The sequence below is a fragment of the Pinus tabuliformis genome, chromosome X, assembly GCF_031772625.1.
Source record: "Pinus tabuliformis cultivar Carrire ecotype Pingquan chromosome X, CPIR1, whole genome shotgun sequence".
Taxonomy (NCBI): Eukaryota; Viridiplantae; Streptophyta; class Pinopsida; order Pinales; family Pinaceae; genus Pinus; species Pinus tabuliformis.
Window position 1 is genome coordinate 656541107 of NC_142308.1, and position 18449 is coordinate 656559555.

Sequence of the window (18449 nt, forward strand, 5' to 3'; positions counted from 1 at the left end):
TCTGGCATGATCTTGATCTGATGATACCTAGAAAACCCATCAGTAAAGGAATATGCCTCCTACCCTCCAACATTGTCTAACACTTCGTCTATAAAAGGAGTTGGGAATGGATCATGAACACATGCATCATTAAGCTTCTGTAAATCTACACAAATCCTTATTTCACCTTTTTGTTTCTTTTCCTGGACCACCATCGAGTTCACCCAATCAGATTCTATGATACGTTCTATGATGTCTGCCTCCTGCATTTTATCCAACTTCTGGTGAGCCTTTTCCTTATACTTAGGATTAAAGTGGTAAGGCCTCTATTTAATAGGCTTCTTGTCCAACTTCAATGTGATCTTCATAATGCCCAAATCATTGATTATGCCTTTTAGATATGAAAGCTTAGTTGGAAAGAGATCATGGTATTCGCAGAGTAATTCAAAAACTTTATCTACTGTAGCGTCGTCCTAGTAATATCCAATTTTTGCAAAATTTGGTTCTTCATCAATGCCAATGTTTACTTTCTTTGGTTTTCATAGGTGCGGAGATGTCTAGGATTTCTATTTGTGGGCCCTCAACTTCACGATGCCCTTCTACCTCTAGAATATTGATGTTCCTGGGGTCTTCCTCTTCCTCTTCAGTAGTCACATTACAGTATTCTAGAGTGTGGCGCAGCTGGGTGTCCCAGTCCAGTTGGGTCCATTCCATAGGTTTTTTCGATGCTCTAAAGATAACCGATTTAATTTCATGCAGTGCTTCATTGATGCTTGCAAATCCACCTTCAAAGTTGAAATTCAATAAGAACCCTTCCTTAGTACATCCCATTCCATGGTGCCATGGTGGTGCTCCGTCTCCAAATACCAATTCATGGGAATTATATCCAAGTATGAAAAAATATATCTACCCAATAAAACTATCTTCTGTAATCTTGCCATCCAGTAAAACTATCCTTATGTGTACCCCACCATTTCTCTAGTGTAGCATACAATTCCAACTCTAATGCTTGGAAGTAGTGGTCCTCGAGGACTTCATGCTCAAAGTCATCCAAACATAGATCTACATTAGTTAAACCATCATAATATGACAATTTTTTTACCTTTGATGAGACACAATGCAACACCTTCATCATCATATTGCATCGTAATGTTGAAACTTCATGCAAGTGATTCATCCAATGCTCTAACTCCTCGTCTGAATCAAAGGTGCAGGAACTCTCTCGATCCCATGCAATTTTTCCATTAGCCATTGGGTTGATCCAGTCCTGATCTCGTACGGTTATCTTGTAAATTTGATCTAGCTCATCATCGCTTTCCTCATAATCACAAACTGGTTCAGTATAGCATGCCCCTTCTGTGGGGTCTAGCGGTGCTATAACTAAAGAAACTTCCTTTCAAACAACATTTTCCTCTTCTTCAAATTAACTACCCCATTCATATCAATAGCCCAGTCAATTCCTAGGAGCACGGGGTAGGGATTACTGTCATCAACAATTTCTATAACTCCAAAGTCTGCTACCACACTCACATCTTCAATATCAACTGTTACTCCATATAACCGTCCCATGGGGAAGATTTTTTGTTGATTCTCCATTCTGAGCTGAATCAAAGGCCACAGTAGCGCAGGCATCCCCATCCTTTCCCATGTCTATTTTGGTATTATTTTTGCATCGAACCCTAGATCCAAAATGACCTGGTCCATTTCATAATCACCTACCTGCGTTGTTAGCCGCATTTGGCGTCCTGTTCATACCTTATTCTTATCAATCTTTCTAACTATGTGGTATCCATCAGGGACTTTTTCTTTGTTTGTGCATTTGTTTATTAATTCCTGCAGGCCTTCCACAGCCTTGCTATCGCACAGAAGCTTTATGCAAGTTTCTAAAAATGTAGTGAGCATAGAGGGATCAACATATACAAGTGAACTGATTTCTTGCATCTTGTCCTGGATACCTGAGGTGGAGTCCTCAACAAAGCTCTTCTTGGCTTCCATAAGTGTTTCCTTAGTGTGATCCAAATCAAAATCAGCTTCTTTTTCTGGCACTTTTCAGACCCACCCCTTTTCTTCAGGTTTTTTACCTTTATCATTACCAGTCATCATTCGACTCCTCAGCACAATATTAACACTTTGATCTTCTTCACAGGGCTCAGCCCTCATCATTTGTAAATTCTACATCTGCTGTTGAGGCTGCATTTTCTTCTCCTACATCTTAGCGATTAGCACTAGGAATTATTTTATATTGTGGTTAAACTGTCTGCAGTATTCACATGACGAATGTGTATGATTCTGGAACTCTCGCACATAGTGCCCTGACTGTCTGCAAATGTACCAGATATTCTAGCCACGACCTTTACCAGGTCCTCCACCTCGGCCCCATCCTCGACCCTGATAACCTCTGCATGCTCCCCCGGCACCTTCTCTGGAGGTCAATTTTCTTCTTGCATACAGTACACAGGGGTTCTTTCCATCATCAACTCATAGCTTCAATAGTGGCACTCATCTTGGCACTCATCGTGGCCCACATATTTGCAGAAGTTATAGAACAACTACTAGGGTTTCTGGATGAAATTTTGAAGTAAATGGCAATTATCCATCAAATGTTGTCTAGCAACCTAACAAATAGCACACCACAGCACATCCCCCATGCTCGGCCCTGCTGGGGCTTCTAGCTTTATGGGAATTGGCCCCCCTCCTGTAATATAATTCGTGTACACTGGACAATGATATTTATCATGCCCATGGCCTTTACACTTCAACCACCAGACTTCTACACACACTTCTGGTTTAGTCTCCTTGTCTTTATTCAAACTCTATAACTCTAGGTGTAATATTGCTAATTTTGAGTGGATCTGTTGTACTCCCAGGTTTGTATCTTAAATACGTGATGCCTCCAGCCTCATTGTGATCTCCAAGGCTTCTGCCTAGGGTTCTATCTTCTGTTGTGATAGTGAAATTCTCAAGTTGGGAAAAAGTGATGCTATAAGCCATTCGTGATGTTACCTATCTGTGATCTACATGTTAGCCTCTCTGATATAACTATAACACTTCAAACTTTGAACAAATTCCCAAGCTGTCTCATCAACCCTCATCATGATCTCTTTAAATCTAATTACTAATTGTGAGTCAGAATTAGGCTTACTAAACCCTTTGTTTAATGCTGTCTTAGTCTTTGCTAGCGTTAAAAGAGGATTATCATAACAATACATAATGTACGAAGTTAGCACTTGATCCTGCAAAGTGGTAACCAACTGTGCCTTGTTTATATTGTCATCAGTAATTTGTTGTGTTGTCCATACAACATTCACAACAAACAAAAACATCTCTTCATATTCACTTCCTATGCGCTTGAAAATTGGCATCTTCATTACATCACCATGCTCAATGGTGGTCATGGAGGTGGAGGTGTGGGTGAAGGTGTATGTGGTGGAGGTGGATGCAAACTAGAAGGATGCTTTGCTAGAGGAATCCCCTTAGTGATTAGTTGAACAACACTCCGTTGGGTATTCTACCCCACCCCTTCATCGTCACTTGAAGGAGGTCCAATTAATGGACTATACTTTGGTCCCGATCCTTTGCAATTTCTAAAAAATCGCCCACTTCACGTAGATCTGAACATAAAGATAATGGCATCACCCATTTTTCAAATAACAACATTTTAATCCAAGTATTCAATGATCTTAAATAATTACCTCGCAATCCTTTGGAAAATAATCACTCTTCTTTGCTATAGCTGACGGAGGTATCAACTGCAAATTATGTAACAAATCCTCCTAGAATCTCATCGAGCTAATGATCGATAGCCTGCGCGATCTTGTTTTCATAGGTTTCTAATCGTCGCACTAATTTTGGAGTCCACACTATAGAACTATCGAGCTTCCACCTTCCTTGATTATCTGTCAATTTAGCTAACCACTCATACATCTCAATGGGGAAGGTGCAGAAGAAGATCTCATGTATCTCAATATATAGATACCTACTCAACCACTCTTCCTTTCACAGGAGCAAATTCGTGTTTTCCTGTGGCATGAATTCGTGAATTTTTCTCTCCAAACACTTTTCAACTTCTTTCTTCATCGATTTCCAGTGATGTGAAACCACAAATCTCCTTCAAATAGATCCTGGTCCTGGAAACAGAACCATTTGTTGGCTTAGGGGATCTTGACTCCGGTTCAGAGTTAGTTGCGCCAACCAACAAAACCCTACACTACTAGCCCTTTCAGCAATAACCCGCATAGTATAGGATAAGTCTCACCCGAAGCAGTATGGAAGGATCCAAGAACCAAGTTTCTACATCTAGAGACTAGTGTGATTTCTTCCAGCGCCTTGCATCTGCCTTCGCATAGATCGATAAACTCCTAGGGCTTGATATTGTAACTTTATTAATGAGGCCTTTAGACCTTCGCGAAGGTCCAGAATCAATCTTTGTAGACCTCTAATAGTTGATTTACCTATTTAAGCACATTAGAAAGCAATCCTGAATTGGTGTTCGTGCAGATCCACTCGAGTCATTAGTAAACATAAGAGAATTCACTAGAGTCTTTGCAAAAGTTGTGAAACATTCATTGTATACATTATTAAGATAGACTCAAGATAATCACGTAGCATTTATGAATAATTCATAAAACATGTCATTTATCAATAGCATTAACAGAGATAAACATAAATACTCAGGAATTCTTGGGACAAATGTCTTTATTGATCTTCAATTCAACGATTACAGACTCAAACTACCCTATGCACAGAGCTGCAGGGGTCTGCGAACTCAGCTACAGACTCTACCTAGGCCTCTGCGCACTCAACTACAGAGCCTTTCTTCTTCTAAGCCTTCTTGAGCCTTTTTCTCTTCTATCTTACCCTATTATACTCTACTACCTTAGACTCCCTAAGACACACCTATTTATAGTATTTTTCAAATAATTCCATGGTCTGCGGACTATGGGTGAATATCAAAACTGACTCAAATCTTATCCAAAATAAGGGGCTAAGCCCCTTTGAACCCTATTCATCTACGTGCTTTGCATCCACAAATCGTGGAGACTTTACATTATTTACAAAATTGTACCAAAATTTGGTTTATCTTAACCCAAAACTAACCTAGGGGACCCCATCCCAACTAAAATTAGGAAGCACCTTGCAAATGGATTTGTCTTACTCTTTGGGGAATAAGAAAAAAGATTGTATAGAGAGTCAAAATTACAATATGTGGTCAGTGACAACAAGAAGCCAAAGAACCAACCAATTTATGTAGTATAAGAGTCCATGGGGTGTTACATCCTATTTTTGGATCAAAAAATGAACTTAGAAGTGAATTTCCAATCCAAAAAAGTCCAATAGGTGACTCACATGTTGTTTTGAATATATTATTTGATGTTGCATACTCCAAGGAAGGAATGCTGGTAGGAGTGGTTCTTATTCCTCCACTAGGATAAATCATAATGCTATATTTCAAGCTAGAATTTGATGCCACCAACAATGTTTCAGAATATGAGACATTGATTCTAGGATTTGAAATAACAACGAAAATGGGGGCTAAAAATATATCATTGTTTGGATATTTTGAATTGGTGGTATTGCAGATAAGGGAAGTATACACTACTAAACCCCCTAGGATGTGGTCCTACCAGAATGTTGTATGTGACATAGTTGAGAACTTCTTTGAGTCATTCAATACAGGTTGAAGCATTGGCTACAACTTCTAGTTCCTTTAAGCCACCTACCGAATTGAAGTTGAAACATAAAGTAGAAATGCATTATATGCCATCTATTCTCGATAATATCAAACATTGGAAAGTATTTTAGGACAATGAGAAGTTGCATAGATTCTTGGAACTTTTAGGGGAATTGACAAACATCAACATCGATCAAGAATATGAGGGGCTAGGAGAAGAAGAAGTATAACTAGAGACAAAAACACAAGGAGGATCAACGAGCTTCCTAAACCAAATTGGGGGGCACAAATTGATCAAATTGAATAAAAAATACATATTGAAAGGACTTGTTTCTTTGGAATAGATATTTGATCATAATTATGTATCCACTAGGCCAATTTTCCAACTGGTGATGGAGAACGTGGAAGAACACAAGTTAGGCACTGAAGAGAATCCACAAATGGTATTGCATGCCAAACCTTTGGAACCCACCTACAAAAAGAGGTATGTTCAATTAATTGAGAAATTTAAAGTCGTATCTACGTGGAATTATGAATATTTGGGAACATATGATACTTCTATTATACAACAAACAATTACCTTAAAGGAGGGATTTAAACCTTTTGTACAAAAAGTAAGGAGGTTCAACCGATTCTTCTTCCCATGATCGAGAAGGAAATTAGGAAGCTATTGGATGGGAAAAAAATTATCACTGAGATATTCTGAGTGGGTGTTGTTGTTTGGACAAACACCCTCCAAAATATTACCTACACTTGAATTTTGGAGCCTATTGGGGATCTTATGATCGGTTTTTTTGTAACCAATTCTTGGTTGGTTGATGCCTTGTTAAGGCATTGAGCTCCCTCTTATATTATAAGGGTTGGAGTCACCCGCTCACACATGCTCAGTCTGCAACAAGTTAATGAGTGCACTCTCTTATGCAAGCTTATACAAGCATAACACAGTCCATCCATGTTGTGTATGTGCGATGATCAACCCATGTGGATAGTCAGTGAGTGCTTTCATTGAAAATCTCTCACTTTTGGTTGTGCTTGTGCTTTTGTTTTAGTGAGTTCTCCAAACTATCACTTTTGCACTCCTTCCCTTTCATGAGTGTCTCTTTAATGTTATTTATTATCTCCTTTACTTTATTTCATCGTATATGGTGTTTTTTCATGTTATCTTAGCTATAACATAAGTTTTTTTCACTTTTTCTTGCTTATTGCAAGTGCCATTCACACATTTCTATTTATATAGCAAATGTCATATTTTTCCATTGGAAGTGTCACTTATCATGTAAAGTGGACTTTTGGATTCTTTCGAAGGGTAACTTTGGTTTTGATGAGTCCCTCTATTCATGTAGTTATGTTTTACACTCATTTCCAAAGTTTTATGCATTGTCGCACAAGTGTCGTGACTATCATTGCAAAGTGTACCTTTAATGTCACACTTGGGGAAAGTCATTGCAATGTTGTCACATTGAGGGAAGTATGTTGTTCATGTATTCTAAGTGATAAATGTTGTGTATTAAATTCTTCTAAGTGTGTGGTCATGCTCAAATTTATTCCTTGTTCACTTTGGTCTCACTAACTCCACACTTAGCCTCACCTGGAAAATTTCATTCCCAGGAAACTTGACCTCACTCAGCCTTCATAAACTGCGAATTGTGTGGGATTCACCCTCAAGCCCTAACCTTGCCTCTTGGAAATTTTCATTTTGCAATCACAGTGCCTAGCCTTGACCCTTGAGCTCTAGAACTGCACAATTTCTGCCTCCCAACCAGTTTTTAAATCATACAACTATGATGAAATTTCACTTTCAAAAACTCATTTTATGGAGATGATGATTGCATTGAAGTCTTATTTTTTAGAGGAAAAAAATAAACCTAAATATCACCCAAATCAGATAAGGGAAGTGTACTTATGAAGGAAATCCCACATATGCACATTTGGACAAGGTTGGCCTTAAAGAAAATTGAACACACGTGGAAGCCTATAAATAAAATTGACCTGAAACTCATTTGGAAATCACAAAGGATCTTCTTCTTCTCTTCTTCATTGATTGGCTCACAAAATTTTGAGCCAGGGATGACAACAAAAGTTCACAAAAGTCAGAAATTACAGGGTCTAAGGCTCGCATCTGTTTTAAGGTTTTTGGATTACAGTCGTAGGAAGGTCATGGGGAAAATTTGAACATATTCATTGGCTTGCAGTCATCAATGGTGCAACTAGAAGTATCCATCACTCGCACATTTCCTCATGCATGCGACTAGGAAGTTTGACTGAAATTGATCATTGATCGAAGTTTATCACAAACGGGAAAAGTTATCTGATATATTTTAATGTTGGAAATTATTTCTGAAAGTTTTTTTATTATTTTGTTGATGATATTATATTGGAATCATTGTACTCTCTATTGAAAATTTTATGAAAATCTAATAGAATAATAATTTCAAAGGGTTTTTCCCCTTATGGGGTTTTTCCTTGGTCTTTTACCAAACATTGTGTCTCTTGTTGATGTGTTGATTGTCTCCTTTTCCATTGCATTTATTTCTCTATCTTCAATTACTGTTGATGAATGGAAAGACTAATTATAATTAGAATATTGCTAATTGAAGTATTGAATTGGGCTAAAGTAATTGATACAATATAGAACAAGCTAAAAATTTAATATGGTATCAAAGCTAAGGTGAAGGATAGGCCCAAAATAAGATAACCATTAAAGCAATAATTTTTGGAAAGTTGAAAGAGCTAATCTATCCAAGTCAAGGTGACTTCCTTCTTCAAAGAAAATGAGAAATTGGGTAACTCATCCAATTTTGTTGCATGGAAAGTCAAGTTGGAAATCATAGCTAATAACAATGATGTCTTCGACTACATTCAAGGAAAAGTACCTGAGCCTCCATAGAATTCTTTTGTTGCTTCCAAGAACAAGCACAAGAAAATTGAGTTAAAAGAAAATCAAAACATAGTTGATGGTTTACAAGATAATTTACTTGCATATGTTGGAAACTTGAGAGGGTTTAAAGACATGTACAATAAGGTAGATGTCATGTATGAATTAAATAATTTGAATGAAATCGTCTCTTTCAAATATCAACTCAAAGACACAAATATGAACAAAGGAGAGTCCATTCAATCCTACATAATTAGGATATCTCATCTTAAAGATCAATTGCAACGAGCTGGGGAATTTGTGCCCGATAGGGAATTGCTAATTGTGACTCTAAGAGGTATCCCTCCTATTTGGGAAATGTTTATTACTACTATAAGAAACAACAATGTCCTCCCATCATTCAATGAAATCATTGGAAATCTCACTCAAGAAGACACAAGGGTTATATCAAGAGGAAGGATTCAAAAGCATGAAGAAGGAGAGCCTGTTGCACTCGTCACTCATGACAAGAAATATAAGAAAGGAAAGGAGGTCCATATAATTCAACAATGCCTCCTCCTCGAAATCCAAATAGAAGGAAGGAATTCATGCACATCAAATGCTAAAATTATCATAAGAAAGGCCACTATGCTCGATATTTCCCTGAGATGAAAAATGGACCACACTACAATACTAGAAGCAACAAAAACAAGGTCACTGATAAAAGAAGGAGATATGACCGAAGGAATAATTGTGATAGAAGAGATGAAAGAATAAGAAGAGATGCTCCAATTGATCATGAAGAAGATCATCATCCACAAAAGAAGTAAAAATTTTCTAGGTATGAAAGAAATGTTGCGAATCAATCTGAATATTTTCTTATTTCTGCCCTTACTAGTTCATATACTCTAGATTTGTGGGATAGTTGGTTGGTTGATAGTGGGCCACCCACAAATTCTCTGGTTATAAGGAATTTTTCTCTAATTTTTGTAGAGAGGTAGTCAAATTTTAAAATCACTTTTAGAGACAAATCCATTCATCCCATTAAAGGTTTTAGGTCCGTCAAATTTCATTTGAATTTGGGAGAATCTATTTTGCTCCATGATGTGATGTATGTGACAGCATTGAAGAAGAATTTTGTATAAATATATTCTTTGGAAGACAAAGGGATGAGGGTTTCCTTCATCAGGGGAAAGTTTCTTACTTGTCCTGTTGGATCACCTATGAAAGATGCATTCACATTAGGATCAAGATATGAAGGACTCTACAGGGTTACTGGAAGACCACTTAAGCATTGATCGATGATACTAATCATCTAAGTGAGATATGGCACCAAATATTGGCCCATCTACATTATGATGCTCTTTTGAAATTGGAGAAATTGGTCTTAGGGATTCCCAAGGTTCAAGCTCATCATGATGGAGTATGTCTACGTTGCACAAGTGGAAAGAAGACAAGGGGACCATTCCCCTATAATGAGAACAATACAAATGACATTCTCCATCTCATTCATTCTAATGTATATGGTTCAATTCATGTGCATTCTATTGGTGGTCATATCTACTATATCACCTTAATCAATGACTTCTGAAGAAATATGTGGATATATTATTTGAAACACAAGGATGAGGCTTTCGAAATGTTCAAGGAATTCCAAGCTTTAATCAAAAATCAAACAGGGAAGAAAATCAAAATATTCAGATCTGACAATGGTGGAGAGTACACATCAAAGGAGTTCATTTATTTTTGCAATAAGGAATGAATCAAGAAAGATAAAATTCTTCCCTATACTCCCGAACAAAATGAAGTGTCTGAAATAAAGAATAGGTCCATTATAGAAGCTAACCACGCCATGCTCCATGACCAAAAGTTGTCAAAGTTCCTTTGAGGAGAAGCAACAAATGTTTTCGTATATGTTCAAAATAGGGTACCTCATCAAGAATTGAACAAAAATACCCCAAAAGAAGTATTCACAAATGTCAAGACCGATGTTGGTCATCTCTGTATCTTTTGATACCCCATATACTTTCATGTGCCAAAGAAAAAAGGGACCAAGTTGGAAGCCTCGGGAACAAAAGGCACGTTTTTTGGATATTATGAAAATTATTTAGCATTTAGAATATATATTCCTGGTCAAAGTAAGGTTGAAATTAGCAGGGATGTTACATTCGATGATGATGTCACCCTTGGAAAAGCAAGGTACCTTCCTCCACCTACTCCCCCCAAGAAGAATGATGATATGGATATTTTAGATGGTCCTTCCATGCCAAAATATGGGATAGATATTTTTTATGATCCCATGGAGCCCATGGATCCATTAGATCCTCGTCCATATGATCCTCCTCCCAGGAAGAGGCCAATTTAGCATCGAGACACATTACAGAATGATGAGAGACGACCTCCTATTTGGAGATCATTTAGAGAAAGGAAGAATCCATGCAAGTACGAGGGATATGTTGCATCCATGAGAACTATGATTCAAGTAGAACCTCCCACATTCGAAGAATCCATGAAGGAACAAGTTTGGAAATATTCTATGGCCGAAGAATACAAATCAATCATGAAGAATCTCTGGTGACTTCTACGTGACTATTCAAGATCAAGCATGGAGTTGATGGTAGCATTGAGAAATACACAAAATGTTTCATGGCTTGAGGATTCCCCTAGAAAGAGGGAGAATATTATGATGATATATTTGCACCTATGGCTCCATATACAAACATTTGTTCGATAATTTCCCTTACCCAAAGTCAAGGATGGACCCTTCATCAGATCGACATGAAGACTACATCCTTTCATGGAATGTTAAAAGAAGAAGTGTATGTTGAGCAGCAACAGGAATTTCAGGTAGAGGATTGAAAGACACATGTTTGCAGGTTCAAGAAGGCATTGTATGGTTTGAAGCAAGCCCCCAAAGAATGGTATGCCCGCATAGATAGTTATTTGGTGAAGATAGGATTCACAAAAAGCAATGTCGATCCCAACGTCTACTTCAAGGTAGTCCAAGGTATGTCATTGATTTTTGGATTATATGTTGATGATTTATTCTTGATAGGAAGTTAGCCCCTGATGATAGAGTGTAAGAGGGATCTAGCCTCTTAATTCAAGATGAAGGACCTTGGACTCATGCATTACATTTTAGGCCTTGATGTGTGCCAAAGTACGGATGATATTTGCCTTCACAAGAAAAATATGTTGTGAAGTTGTTGGAAATATTTGGAATGATAAAATGCAAGTCACTATACACACCGATGGAAATGAACTTCAAGAAGTTATGTGGAGAAGTTGCAGGACTCAATTTGGTGAATCCATCTGAGTATAAATAGTTGATTGGGGCTTTGATTTTCCTAGTGAACACCCATCTGGACACATGCTATGTAGTGAATACATTAAGTCAATTCATGACCAAGCCTCTCCATGCAAACTAGATCACTTCCAAACATTTTTTGAGATATTTTCATGGGACGATCACACTTGGTCTATGATATTCTTCCAAAAATGTTTGACTTCATGGATACAATGATGTTGACTAGGTAGGAAACATTTTCAATAGGAAGAGTACATTTGTAAGTTGTTTTAGACTTGGACCTTCCATGATATCTTAGATGAGCAGGAAGTAGAAGTCTGTAGCATTGAGTATCGCCAAAGAAAAGTATATTTCCACTAGCATGGTGTTGTAGCTACTACAACCACCCTCCAAAAATTTTGCCTTAGCTTCGTTTTGGAGCCTCCGTACCAACCTTTCACAGCAACATGTCTTGCTTTGTCAAGTACACAAGATCCAACGATTTTCTTGTAGAATGATAGCCTGTCCATCAAAGCTTGTTGCATTCCCCTCATAGACTATTTCTCTGGACTTGTTCCAACTGCAGGTTGAGCAACTCCCTCAAGAAATTGCGCAATTCTGGAGGGCAACCAGCCTTCCCTCTAGAAATTGCGCAAATCTGCCAGACAAGCCTCATAGAGAAAATTGTGCAATTATGCCCAGTAGGGCTGCTGAGCCCAAGTATTGTGCAATCCTAGATGGGAGTCAGCTACTTTGCCCATAAATTGTACAAATCTCCTAGGCATCCAGCCAATCTCCCCTGAGAAACACGCATTTTTTCCTCCCAGTCGAGCAGACTGTTCCATGTGTAGTTGAGATGATCGGTTCCACCTAGGACCAAGAAAACTTGACTTACATGCATGAGCTACTTTTTCCCGGAATAGGAAAAGAAACATGAAAAAGCATCCCCATATTTTAGGGAGCTATTTTTAACAGCTGGAGGTTACATGCAAAGACCGTTTTAGAACCTTTCCTCCAAGTGTTTCTTTTTCCTAGATTTGTGGCATGCGCATCATGAGATTCAAAATTATTTATTCGACACTTGAAAGCTCATTTCTTCATATCGATCTTGGATCTCTGACATCCCACACAACATCCAGGACTCTCTGACACATCCATCTCAACTATTAACGGGTAAGTGGTATTAACTTGTCTTTTGCAACATTTCTATCGTGTTTTGCGTTTTTGCTTGTGTGAGTGTTTTTTTCTTGATTTTTCGGAACACTTGCTATTGTTTACATGCATACTAGCTTGTTCTAGCACCGTTTAGTTTTAATTAGCATCTCATTGTTGTCCATGCATGAAACTATTTTGCACGAATGGTCATCGATTCAGCAAATCGCTCCACCCACATGCATGTTGTTCTGTTTCTGAATATTTCATTCATTGTTTGCATGCACGATCATTAACTTCTACTTACACTTAGTATCGCCATGCGTTCACTTTCACATTTTCTTTAAGTTGCCCGTCGGCAGGTCTGGATAGCCTCGGCCCAGACTCTACCTCACTAAGACAGAATTGCACAATCCTGAGAGGGAAGGCTCTGTCTTCCTCTCAGGAAATGTGTATTTCTACCTAGGAGCTCTCCTCCATTATTACATTGTGCAATTCTGAGGGACATTGACTATTGGCCCAGAAAATTACGCAATGCAGTCACTCGGCATGAAACCACTCCCACTAGAAATTGTGCATTGTGCAATTCCAGCAGCCAGCAAGCCAACTTGGATTGCACAATGCAAAAATCTAGCAGCCATCTAGCATCCCCAGATAACCCAAACTGCCTTTTATGCAGTCTTGGCAGCTAGTCAGCTAGCCTCCCAGAAGAAATTGCTCAACCCTTTTCATTCAATTCCCAGGTATGTTGCATGTCATTCCTGAAATTTTCTTTGGTTTTTGCTGACAGATTGATTTCCATGCATGTCGCTTTGTCTCCAAATCTTGCAGGTGTTCATCCGACTCTTAGTAGTTCAGGATCAATGGCCTCCAAGAGATAAGGATCAAAGGACACTGACAGAAGTGCAACTGGAGCAGCAGTTGAGCAAGTGTCTACAAGTTTATCGATCTATGAAGATACCAAACTGATTATAGACAAGGACATCAAGTTGAAATGGCAAGAGGTCAATGATGCATTTGCAGGCACATTTGGGGAAGAACTTGAAGACTACCGAGTCTATGTGAACACCCATAAGTCCGCCTTGTACCAGATTGCATGCAGGTATCCCATGCTCCCATGCGCGAACATGATACATTGGATCGTATCACACACTAATCCTTAGATGATGACATTGAGCAGTGCCAACAGGACAGAGATTGTTACCTTCAGAGCATAGAATTATGATGGGATATATCAGATGTTAGAGCCCATGACCATCATGGAGACAACCTTCAACTTACCCTGGAGCAATGCCAACTCCAGAGAAATTTTGAAGAATTGGGTGAAGGAGGCGCTAAATTCAAGATGACACCCAACCATATATACAAGATGAAGATACTGCAGAAGGCATATCAATACTTGGTCATCTTTGCATGTAGACTGTATGGCTAAGAAAGCATGGAAACATTCCCACAGAGTTGGGTGATCGCATTGGACCAACTAGCCAGGGAAGGGAAAGCATGAAAATGGTCTGAAATGTTGGCACATCAGCTGGTAACAAGGGTTCAACAACCACAAAAAGGTATGCAAGCAGATATATACATTTCTGCCTACATCTTGGATGCAATCTATGCCCAACAGGACTTCTAGAGCTTGAAGTTGGCATGGACACCGAAAGAGACTACTGTGAACACTTATTGTAATATGTTGTTTGAATGCAGCTTTAGAGGAGTGATCACATGGTTGTCTGATCAATTAGTCATCGTGGTTTACAAGATGATATTCAAACAGGATCCACCTTGCATGTTGAAGGTAGAAATGGAGGCATGGATAGACATATCTGATTGGTATGCCTCACCGTCTGGTGCCTTCCTACAGATGTATAGCACGGATAAGCCTCTGCATGCTCTACCGAAGTTTTCCTTAGACATACTTGTCATGCAAGAAGTAGCACATCACATCTCGACAGGATTGATAGCTAGGCTGCACAGGAAGAAAAAGGAACCTTGGACCACTGTTCTACTACACATTGGGTTATACGAGATTCAAAGTTTCAAGCATGCATATGTTGAAGCAGAGTAGATGAAGAAGTATCCATTTGACCTTTGAAGTTACAATCCATATGACCCGAATTGTGTTGTAAAATATCACTACAGAAGAGTAAAGTTCAATTGGGTCCACGGGGCATGTCATTGGGTGGAGGAGGACCCATGGAGGTATTGTTACAACTCCTCTAGAGTCAATGAACTAGTCATCTTCGATGTGGAATGGTTAGCAAAGCAATGTGAAGCAACATCCCGGAGAGCACCAGAAGCAGTAGCAGCAGCAAAGGTGAACATAACAATGCATGACAAGGGCAAGAGGAAGATTGTCAATCATATGGAGGAAGAGAAAAGCTGCAAGTTCCAAGCAAATCCACTTGTGGAGAAAGCATCTATGGCTAAATAGGCAAAGAGGCAACAGGACAACAAGAGACGCATAATGGCAAAGATAGAAATGGAGAATGGAGGAAACAGAGAAAGAGTTGCATGAATTGAAGGAGCAACTCCAAAAGGAATAGGAGATGCATAGACAAGAGAAGGAAACGTAGCAAGAATGGGTAAAATAGGGGGCGCAACTTGTGTAGATGGATGAAATAGTTCCTGTACAGGTAGTGGACTCATCAAAATAGATGGCATCAGGCAAAAAGGTGAACCATCGCATGAGTAGGACTTTGCTAAGGAGATAGAGCACGCACTTCAACAAATGGATATGGAAATGTAGCGGTAGGAGTTAGAGCAAGACATCAAACTCGTGCCTCACCACCAACAGGTCAACCCACCAGCTTGACCACATCTAAAAGATGAGAAATTCACAAGAAACCAAGGAGACGCTAAGATCCTTGGAGATCATCCGGAAGGAGAGATGCACAACATCTTGTTTGACAAGTCTCAACATAGAGTTGTGCAATCTCACATAGTGTCAACTCCGGAAGATCACACGTCTCCTGCGCAGTATGAGGAATGGGTATCATGTCTAACGTGCGCAAACATAAAGCAACATTGGCCAATGCTACTAGAGCATATACCAAAGACACTAGATCAAGTGTTCGCTTTCTAATAGCTGAGAGTGAGTGAATGAAAAAGGAGTTCCAGATGGCCAAGCAAGGAGGAGAATTGGTTACAGCATCCGCCCAAGTAGAATTGAAGAAGGAAATACTAGATGAAGTATTGTCCCTTGACATAGTCATGCAGGAATTGTATTCCAAGTTTGGTACCATGCATAAGGTAGTCGTCCAGCTCAACAGATGGCAGCAACGATGTAATAGAAGAGCACGTATATTGTCTAGCGTGCATGCTATTATTGATTACATGCAAACATTGACAATGAGATACAAGGGATCTCTGCGTCACTTGCCTAAGATGATGAATCCCAGAGCAGTCAAGATCAAGTCATCCATACAGAGTCAGATCTGGAACTATGAAGAGCTCCTCCAACTCATCACTAGTCTATAGGCTTCCCATGAACATGTATTCAAGAGTATGGATGTTGTGGTGTGTGCACATACGATTCAATCTATTGTGAGTCTCACCCAAGTGAAGACAAAGGCACAGGTCTGACTAGAGATTGACTCATCCTTTGACGAGTTGATGTGCATAGCCACTAGCCCAAACTTGTCAATCAATGCAAACACCATGCACAAGCATGTTGTTGGTTTAGCCATGCTAAAGACAATGATGCACATGCTATGAGACGAGTTGGACAAAGGAGCTCGAGAAGTGTACCTAGATGTTATGGAGGTGAGATTCAGGTTCCAGAAAGATGTCACATTGGAGTACATGGACACCATCATGGACTACTGATCTTGGCATCAGTTCACTATTGTCGATCATCGCGAGGATGCCGAAGAGTTGGACTTCCCACAATTTTCTGAGTCAAAGTGATGTCTTGCATGGCTTGCTCAACCCATTTTGTCTCACATGAGTACATGTGCATTGTAATGTAATGTCTTGTTAAGTGTAATTTGAAATGTCGATAGTTGGATGTAACAATCATAGAGTAAATGAAGAGTCATGAGGGTAGATGAACTGTCACAAAGGGGAATGTCAAGGGCCACCCCACCATTTTCTATAAATAGTCCCTCATAACTCATTGTAAAGGCTTTTTTTTCAACCAAGCTTCGATACGAATATCTTAGACAAAGCTTGGACAATATTGTAACATGCCTTAGCTTCTCCACTGCATAGATCTGGTATATCTCTTTGGAGGAGGAGGTTGTTGCGGTTGTAATGTTTCGCTATCGAAACTAGTGGTTTGACATGGATGTATTGTGTGACTAGAATTTACACTTCTTAATATAATAGAGCCAACACATTTCATGCATATGTTGTATTGTATTCTATGCTATCTTGTTTACTCTAAATGATATATATATTTGTTTGCTTACGCATGCATGTATGGACTATTCTGTATAAGTATGTATGAATCCTTCTTAAATGTGTTGATGGTTTAACCATCAGGATTGCTCGCTAACTTATTTTCTAGCTGGTGACGCATCTTTGCTTGTGTGTTCCCTTCCAAGCCGCGTACTATTACAAGTTTCTAATGGGTGCACTCACCTCACTCTCTGTGTGTTAGAGCCTCTCATGCACCTTCCTTGACTTAATGCAGCTGTCACACCCTTGCTACCAACAGGGATGTCTTACTTCCCTATGTGTGAAATTATGGTCAAGGCATTACCGTACGACCCACTGCTAGGACTCCTACACCCAACATTCTGAGGTATAATGGAGACTTCTTAGCGAGGAGATCTCCTTACATGTTGGTGGGTCTAGTAAATCAACATTTCTGGTGATAGAAGGAGGGCCAGATGACAAGCTATGTCCTCTCATCCTGTTTTGAACCTTTTCATATCTAGCATGGAGTCTTGCACTCTCACCCCCCCACGATTTTTTTCGCATGCCGAATTTGTTACCATCATGAGGTATTTTTTCAATCTCTTATCCACATACATGTATGATGGTGAAGGAAAAGTGGCATGGCCTAAGTTGTTACATGACTTCCTTTCCATGCTTCATGAGGAAGATGGATATTCTAACAAACAGGCTGATTCACTGCTTGCATACACACTTAGTGAATCTCCACATTGGTGGCTGTGCAGCCTACCGGCTGACAACATGCACTCACTTGAGCACTTCTATGGTCTCATTGACGACACTTTCTATCATTTTGATCTAGAACATCTTGACCAAAAACTGTTACAACAACAAAAGGCTCTGCATGAATCACCTATGGATTTTTGGCAGTGCTTCCAGGATTTGCATTTTCAAGCTCTGAAGAGCCAAATGAAAATTTTCTATATTTGGGACCGATTCAAGTATTGTCTTAAGAAATCTTCCCATTGCAAGAAGAAGTTTGAACTCAAGCCTTGCTCAGTATTCTTCAATGATGGACCTGCGTAATCACAGATGGATGTGGTCACTATCACAAGTGATTTTCCATCATTCCCTCATCAAACATCTCCACCACTACAGAGTGATGCGAGAGA